The 9,463-nt window shown below is 43.9% G+C and overlaps 1 long non-coding RNA gene across 1 annotated transcript; it reads left to right on the top strand.

Annotated features, from left to right (window-relative positions):
* Positions 1 to 1,032: 1,032 nt before the first annotated feature.
* On the top strand, positions 1,033 to 4,916 carry LOC113912504. Its single transcript, XR_003516859.1, has 3 exons — positions 1,033 to 1,177; positions 1,689 to 1,804; positions 4,801 to 4,916. It is a non-coding gene; the product is annotated as an uncharacterized LOC113912504 (long non-coding RNA).
* Positions 4,917 to 9,463: the final 4,547 nt, after the last annotated feature.

Consider the following 9,463-nt stretch of genomic DNA (forward strand, 5'->3'; position numbering starts at 1 on the left):
TTTCCTAGCTGTGGTTACACCTAGGCCCCAGGCAGCTTCTGAATTAGCGGCCTGCAACAGATTGGAATTCCTGGGGGACTCCCCTTAACCCTTAGTTCTCCCGAACCTGTTTTCAGTGCGCCCGAGGGGTGGGGGCTCCGTGTTACACCCCGAGGCATAGCAGACGTACTTTCGGGATCCTGGAAGGTAGCAGGAGGGTTCAGGGTAGGTCAAAAAGTTAATATGTCAATGTTCTGAAGGGTGACGGGAGTGAGAACTTAGTGTGATATTAAAGATGATTTGAATTTAGATTTTTTTTTAGAATAAAAGCATTCTTTTATATATCTGCAATAGATGGTAACAATTAAATAAGTCACACATGAATCATAGAAATTAGAGTGAGGGCAAAGACCTATTAGATCATCTAGCCAATTCCCCAGCTAACATAGAATTATTCCCCGCAGTATTTTCGAGAGAGCTTTGTACAGTCTCTTTTGTAAGATGTGAGCAACTGGGGCCTTCATTATTTCCTTAGGGACACACTTTCCCTTATAAAAGGCCACAGTGTTTTCCTCCTTAGCTCCATAGTCAAGTTTTTTTTTTTTTTTTTAATGTCCGTATGTTATAAGCAGAATCATTTGCACACAAGACTGATCAGAGGTAGTAATTATACCTACAGTTCTCCCCGAAAACCAGTGCATGTACTTGGCCTTCTGTGTACTCCCCTTTCTGGTTTTTAGGCTGGAATTTGCATCTTCCTTGGAGCGGGTGGTACTGAGATATCAAACAGAAGCCTCCCTGTTTCCAGTATCACTATCACAAACTGGTTAGAGGTAACATTGACCTCCTCAATTTGAAACCGGGGGGAGAGCTGTTTTTGAAGCAATTCTGTTCAGACCGTTCATGTTTCCGGGGTAAAGAATACTCAGTCATCCAGGAAATGGCAACTGCTCAGAATTCCTCTCTCTGGAACAAACTGGTATTGTCTTTCCGGGGTTGTTTGTGTTGGAGAGGCTACCAGTTGTGAACACACATGACCCAGGCCTCCGGGGCAGACGCTCCCGCTCCAGATTCTCAGTAATCCTGGGCACGGAGCTGCTGATCCAGCGCCAATGGGGCCTCGCACACACAAAGCTTCCTGCTGAGTTGCCATGGTGTGGGTCCCAGTACCCTCAAAGGGCGGTTTTCAGTCTAAGAGGTAAGATTCTGCGTTTAGAGAGTTACAGACACTAACAAGGATAAAGCTTATGGAGTTCCAGAACTCAGGGATGCTGTGATTTGAACCCATTCTCCTTGCCCATTCCCCGTACTGTTCAGCAGAGGCTGGTCAATGGGCCAGATACTGAGCACGGAAAGGGGACCAAAGACTCAAGCTTCCTGCTTGGGGAGCATATGGATAGGCGAGGCAGGCAGGTGTGCGGATAAGGGTATGAGAGAGGTAAGCCCACAGCACGGGAGTGGCATCTGAGCAAGCCAGGTGTTGGAAACTTCCCAGGGAAGCTGAACTTAAAGGGCCAGCTGCCTGGAGGAAGGGGCAGGTGGAAAGGAAGCAGGGATAACAGGCCCGGGCAGAGAGCCCCGTGGAAAAGAAGCAGGGGTACAGGCCAGTGTGAGCGGGCTAGGGGCGTTGGGGAGGCTGCAGGGGTGGGCCTGCCTGCCGTGCCAACTTCGACGGTCTCTGACAGGGGCTTGCTCACCTTCTTTTGCAGATGACAGCAGCATGGTTCAGAGGAGCGAGGTGCCTTGTCCAAAGCCATGAGCTAGGATTGGGACCTGCTGACCTCACTGTCTCAGGAAGACACGGCAGCGAAAGTACATATTCAGGGTAGGTGTATTTGTGGTCTCTTGGAGAGAGCAGAAGGCCATGAGCTGCAGGCCCTGGAGAGCTCCCGAGGTGGTCAGAACCTTTAGGGATCCACCTCCAAGCGAAAGAGGCTGGGACCTCTGTGCCTCAGTTTACAGGAGAGAGCTAGGCTCCTGCAGAGTTCATCAGCTCATATAATTACTAAGAAGGACTCATGTCAAGGCAAAACTGAGTGCTTTCTGCAGATTGACGAGGGCTGAGACAGCAGGGCTGGGGGCAGCCACACTGAGCCCATGGCCATGGCCAAAGCAAATGCGTAGCTTTGCGGTTATGGCCTTCTAACAGGCATCTTAGCTCTTCTCCTTTCTTGAAGATTTGCTAGCCTGCAGATACCGTGTGTCCTGCCCTCTCTCTGCTCCACGTCCTAAGAGGCCAGGCCTGCTATTTGCCGTGTGCTTATGAGGCAGAGGGTACAAGGCGGTGGTTTGGGTTGTCCTAAGGTCTAGACTCCGTCTTCCGTTAGGAACACCCATCGGTGGCCTTAACTAAACTGTTCTGACTTACTAGTAATAAAGTTGCTGTTTCAAGTAACTGTGTCTACTGTGAATTGATTCTGAACTCAGAAATGGAGGCGTTGTATTTATCACTGCTAATACGTGGACGCTATAGGATTTCATACCAACATTTGAGGCAGAGGTCAAGTGAGGATTAGGGTTGGAGTTGGGGGAATTGCTTACTGAGTATATGGTAGACACATTAGATTATAGGCTAAAAACCAAGATAAGCTCAGTGTCTGACAGTGAGATTTTGGTGAACTAAATTAGGGCATATCAATACAATAAAAGATGACATTAAAAATGATTATATGTACATAGATTGTTATAAAATATTCATACTCTATTAGAGGCCAAAGCATATCATAAGACAGTACAGTTGCGTTTTTGGTTAAAACATACATGCATAAGGGGCGCCTGGGTGGCTCAGTCGTTAAGCGTCTGCCTTCGGCTCAGGTCATGATCCCAGGGTCCTGGGATCGAGCCGCACATTGGGCTCCCTGCTCTGCGGGAAGCCTGCTTCTCCCTCTCCCTCTCCCACTCCCCCTGCTTGTGTTGCCTCTCTCACTGTCTCTCTCTCTCTGTCAAATAAATAAATAAATAAAATCTTTAAAACATACATGCATAAGAAAAAATCTGGAATATAGCCTAGAATATATTTTTTTAAGATTTTATTTATTTATTTGAGAGAGAGGGAGGTAGAGCGAGCATGAGCTGAGGGAGAGGCAGAAGCACACTCCCCACTGAGCAGGGAGCCCGACGCGGGGTTCGATCCCAGGACCCTGGGATCATGACCTGAGCTGAAGGCAGACGCTTAAGCGACTGAGCCACCCAGGCACCCCTATAGCCTAGAATATTAATAGATCATCTCTGGGAGAGAGATTATGTATAACTTTTTTCTTTTTTCTAATGTATTATGTTGTTTTTTTTTTTCCTAAAATGAATATGGATTTCTTGAGTAGTTAAAGAAAATGAAGGATGGTAAACATCTCGTCATACAAAAGAGAAGGCGTGGCAGAAGAAAATAGCATTGGATCTGGAGTGAGAAAGATCTGGTTTTGCATCCCAGCTTTGCTCCTATTAGGGAGATGGCTTTGCCACCCGGGGAATCTTTTTTCTTAGGCCCACTCTTGAGGGCTCATGGCAGTACACAAGGAGACCAACTGTCTTCTGGAAGGTTCCTGAGGTTCACTAGTGCTGATGTGTGGACAGGGCTTGGTCCCCACAGCTTTGTGGGCTAAAGATCTTGATTCTGTTATTATCCTAGTGTGGATCAGGGATTGACTTACACTAACCAACTTCGTAAATGATTCGTGTACATTAAATTCCATTTTAGTTTTACCTGACAGTGGAGTATGGTGAGCGGGCAAGAGGCATAAGGATTGAGTTCTCCCTTTGATGCATTCTTTCCATGTGAGCAACTACATGAGAAGCCAAACTACAATAAAACCTTTGCTGGGTGAACAAAGGATCTTTCACATATTCAACAAATGATTTCTGGTCACCTAAGATGTGCTAGGCTTTGGGCTAGGTGCTGCACATGCAGAGCTAACCAAATTGACGTTTCTTTGTTGGGTAAAACAGCAGAATATTAATGACTATATAGGATAGGTAGCTAAGAGCTTTGGAGGCAGATGGTCCTAGACTCAAGCTTTTCTACTGACTGTAGAGACTTGGGAAAGTCACTTAACCCCTCTGAACCTCATATTTTCTCACCTCTAAAATGGAGATAGGGGGTCCTGGGTGGCTCAGTTGGTTAAGCATCTGCCTTTGGCTCAGATCATGATCCCAGGGTCCTGGGATCGAGCTCTGAGTGGGACTCCCTGCTCAGGGGGGAGTCTGCTTCTCCCTCTGCCCCTCCCCCTGCTCATGCTCTTTCTCTCTCTCTCTCTCTCTCAAATAAATAAATAGAATCTTTAAAATGGAGTTAGTACCCACCTCACTCATAGTCTTGTGTTGAGTATTAAATAATGCATGTAACATGCTTAAGTACAACGTCTGGCATATAGATGTGCTCAGTAAATGGTGCTATGACAACCATTGATATACTATTTTAGCTCAATGCATCCATTTTGCAACAGGTTCTACCGGGATTCGCTAACCCTGGGTCTTCATCAAGCTAATCTCCTAAGTTAGTACTTGCAGGGGTACATTTGGCTTTAATTTTCTTGATTTTTTTCCTCTTAAACATCCACTGACCTTTCTGATTATTACATTTTTTTCCCCCTTTAAATATGTTAGTACTGTTGGTTAGGCCAGGGGTTGACAAACACTTTCTGTAAAGAATCTGATAGGAAATATTTGGGGCAGAAAGGAAAAGGAGCAGAAGCAACAGGAGAAGGTGGGGCCTTGGGGCATCCACATCCCAGTGGGTGTTGGGGAACCCTCATTGCTATGTGGACACTATTTCCTCTGAAGTAACAGTCCCATCCTCCCTCTTTCCTACATGTCCCCTACCCGCAGTTTCTGCTGCAATGCCTCAACTCTGCCATTACGGGACAAAAGCAGCTGGAGACTACGTGTTAATGAACAAGCATGACCGTATTGGAGTAACATCTTATGGATTCTGAAATGCAAGTCTTATATAATTTTCATTTGTTACAAAATATTTTTCTTTCTGGGGCGCCTGGGTGGCTCACTCAGTTAAGCATCTGCCTTCAGCTCAGGTCATGATCCCGGGGTCCTGGGATCGAGCCCCTCATTGGGCTCCCTGCTCGGCGGGAAGCCTGCTTCTCCCTCTCCCACTCCCCCTGCTTGTGTTCCCTCTCTCGCTGTCTCTCTCTCTCTCTGTCAAATAAATAAATAAAATCTTTAAAAAATGTATTTTTTTTCTTTCTTTTCCCCCCAACATTTAAAAAATGTAAAACCATACAAGCTATAGTTTGCCACAATTTAGAAAACTCCTTAGATCATTGATCTCATCCATTATGTGTTGATTTTACAATGTAATTATCAGGTGCAAAGTTATTTCCAAATTCATAGGGCCTCTCTCCTGTGGCTGCACCCTTCTCCATGCCCCGCCCCGTACCACCATGTAATGGCCACACATAGCTCGTAGGCCACCTATACTTTATATTTGAGGGTTGAATGGCAGAATAGGGGAACAGAGTGGTGCACAGTGCCTGGTCATGTGAATACTCAGTCAATGTGCCTTTTCTGATTTCCCTTTTCACTTCAGGTTGTGCTTGGAACCTGTCATCTACAACACTGAGGCCTGAGTGTGGTGAAAATGGGGGTGCTGCCCTAACTTTTGAGATAAGAAGGGTGCTTTGACTTCCCAGTCCTGGTAAGCCATCCCTTGTGCTTATGATGAGTGGTATGGAGAAAAAAAGCTACCATAGTGCACTGTGGAAATAATACCACTAGATTCTTCCAGCAAATACTTAGGTTGAGGTCACTAGAGCTGGGGAACACATCTAGAGTGACTTCTCCCCTGCCAACACTTCGTGTGTAAACCTGTTCCTGCCTTGCACGTATGTTGAGCATATATCTGGCTCTTCATCCTATCTTGGGAAATAAATTCAGCCCTACTTAAGAGAAATCTATATTTTAGTGAAGATATTGTAGAAATTCAAGAGGAGGAATTCACAATGTATTCCATACTGCGAAAGCATAATAAAACATCCTTTGAGACATTAATTTTGACTCCCACAAATTATTTCTTTTTTTGGCCAGCTTTCTAGTCTCCTTCTTTCTCTTGCCTCAAAATCCTCTCTATCTTCTGGACCAATTCAGCTCAGCATTTCTTGTTCTATCCCAAGATCATTTTGTTCTTCTACATGTTCATCCTTTATTTAGTTATTTATTTTTAAAAAAGGTTTATTTATTTTAGAGAGAGAGAGAGTGAGCAGGGAAAGGGGCAGAGAGAGAGGGAGAGAAGCGGATTCTCCGCTGAGCACAGGGCCCAGTGAGGGGCTCGATCCCAGGACCCTGAGATCATGACCTGAGTCAAAATCAAGTCAGACACTTAACCGACTGAGCCACCCAGGTGCCCCTAGATATTTGTCCTTAAGATGTTCCCTTGATAAGAGTCTGTTAATCGTAAACTGTCTCAGCTTTTGTTTGGCCAAAATGTTTTTGTTTCCTTATCATTCTTGAAAGATAGTATTTCTGAGAATACAATTCTAGATTGACAGTTCTTTCTTTTCATCTTTTGAAAACATGGTTCCACTGTCTTTTGGCTTCCTCATTTTTGTTGCAAGTCCACTGTCAGACCACAGTCATTCTGTGGTAGGTGAGCTGTCCTTTCTTTCTTGTTGCCTTCAAAATTTTCTCTTCAGCTTTGGTGTTTTGCAGTTTCACATCATGTGCCTCGCATCAGTGCTCATTTAACAAAAATGTACCCTGCTTGAGAGATATTGTACTTCCCATCTCTCAGGACTCATGTCTTTCATCAGATCAGGCATTTTCTTAGCTATTATCTCTTCAAACAAGGCCTCTCTCTTTCATTCATTCTCTTCTGCGTAACTCTTGTGTAACTCTGGATGTATGTTAGAAATTCTTATTCTTTCCTCCTTTTCTCTTTCTGTTTTCTATTTTCTTATCTTTTTGTACTGCATTCTAAGTATTTTCTTTTGATTGGTCTTCAGTTTACTAATTCTATCTTTACCCATGTTTATTTGGCCGGTTCACCTAGCCACTAGTGTACACATACACACACATTTTAATACCTATGCCTTTAATTAAATATATTTTTATTTGGATTTCTATAAGTTCTATTTGGTTCTTTGTCAAAACTTTTTTTGGGGTCACTTTTGATAGCTCCCTTTTCCCTTGTTCCCTTTCTATCCTTATGTCTTTCAACATTTTATTTATAGTTATTTTATGTTCTATATCTGATAATTCCAATATTTGAAGTTCTTGGGGGTTTAAATCATGCTTATTGTTTTTGCTGACTTTCACTTATGGGGGTTGGTTACTTCGTGGTGTGAAATATTTTTTCTCTTTTTAAAAACATATTTAAACCCACGTGCCTGGGTTAAGAAGGCTTTGCTCTGGAGTGGATTTGCATTTTTATCTGCCAGGCACACAGGTGTTACCAAACTGGGACCATTTTAATTTGTTTTCTTTGTTTGGGGTTTTAAAGATTAGGTGGGTAATGAGATAGTGAACCTGAGATTCATGTGACAGGAGGCTCGTAGTTACAAATTTCCAGGGAGACCATTATTATTATTTTAAGTTGTTATTATTAGTACTATTATTGATAGTATTTTCCACCTGGAGCTGTGGCAGGAACAGATTTCCCTCTGACTTATTTTGCCAGCAGGTATGTTTTTCTAGTTCACTTTTCCTGGAACGTGAGCTCCTTTCAAGAAGGTTCAAGCTTTATGTGAGACTCAGGTTCATCTCTCTACTTTGTGCAGGCCCAGAGAACCCATTTCCCTGCACAATCATTCAAGGTTTTCTTTTCCTTTTTAAAAGATTTTGTTCATTTATTTGACAGAGAGAAAGAAAAGATCACAATTAGGCAGAGTAGCAGACAAAGGGAGAGGGAGAAGCAGGCTCCCCGCTGAGCAGGGAGCCTGACGCGGGGCTCGATCCCAGGACCCTGGGATCATGACCTGAGCTGAAGGCAGACGCTTATGACTGAGCCACCCAGGAGCCCCCATTCAAGGTTTTCTAAAAGGTTCAGAAAGTAAATATTTTAGGCTTATGAGCCGTATGGCCTCTGTTGCAACTATTGAACTCTGCTGGATACATAAATAAATGGGCGTGGCCATTTGCCAGTAAAACTGTTTACTAAAACAGGTAGTTCATACTATGGGTTGTATGGGTTCATACTTCATACTATGGGTTGTCAACCTCTGCTTTAGAATCCTAAAGCATTCCTGGTATTGGCCTTTGTTTCCTGAGCAGCCCCAGCTCCTGAACGTCTTACTTTTTTGTTCATGCTTATTTTGTTTGGTTTTATCTTCCTTGATGTTACATATAGGAATTTTCCTTAGTATCTTGCGAGTTAATCAATTCATTTAATAGTGCAGTTTATCCAACCTATCAGTGTTTTGCAATGGAAGAATTTTCACAATACCTAGCCTTCTTATAGCAAAACCCAACAATTTGTCTCTCCCCTTTAGCTTACATGTGCTCTCACCTGAACAAAAGCTGGTTTAAGTTGACAAGAGACAACCATCGATTTTTTTCAGAAGCATCTGCCCCAGTTTTCTCGAGTCTTGTTGCACCGATTTATAGCTCCTCTTCTGTCTGAGAGCTTATAGTCTCAGACAAAAAGATTTCAGAAGAGTTACACTAAGATTCTGACCTCTCTTCTGTCCTGTCGGAGGATAGAGTAGCAGAAATTTGGGTGTTATATATGGATGTGGCCTTCCGAAAGTTCTTTCAGCCATGTCTATTGAGCTTCTATCTGTCTCTCACTGCTCTAGGGGCTGAGATTTACCAGTGCATGAGACAGAAAATGTCCTGCTCTCTTGGACTTGGCATTTTATTTATTTATCTTTATTTTTAGATTTTATTTATTTGAGAGAGTGAGCAAGAGAGAGAAAGAGAGAGAAGGAGCATTGGGGGAGGGTGGGGGTGGGGTGTGGAGCAGGGAGAGGGAGGAGATTCCCTGCTGAGCAGGGAGCCCGATGTGGGGCTCGATCCCAGGACCCTGGGATCATGACCTGAGCCGAAGGCAGATGCTTAACTGACTGAGCCACCCAGGCGTCCCTCATAACTTATTTTAGAAAGAGTTATCCTTCAGTTCCTTTATTCCACGATACTTATGGAATATTTACTGTATTCTATACACCAAGTACTGGGTAACAATTGCAGAACAAGACAAAAAATGTCCCTGTCCTCATGTAGCTTATATTACAGTGAGGGAGAATGTGCCTTTCTAAAAGGATCAAATAGACCCATGTTAAAGAAATGGCGTATTAGTCAGTCATGCTGAGCAACTCTCAAGGTCCAGTTGCTTTGTATATATTGGTGACTCCTGAGACTTTATCTTCAGACCAGATCTGGTTCCTGAGCTTGAGACCTGCATGCCTGAGTGCCTAATGAGCATATCTAAACCTGATCTTCCACATCCCGCAGCTCTGTCAGAAAACATCTTCCTCCCTCATCCACCCACACACCACCCCACGTCCAATCAGGTACCTCACCCTGCTGCTTCCGCCTTCTAAGC

This window comes from Zalophus californianus, chromosome 4 (genome assembly GCF_009762305.2).
Source record: "Zalophus californianus isolate mZalCal1 chromosome 4, mZalCal1.pri.v2, whole genome shotgun sequence".
In the NCBI taxonomy this organism is placed as follows: Eukaryota; Metazoa; Chordata; class Mammalia; order Carnivora; family Otariidae; genus Zalophus; species Zalophus californianus.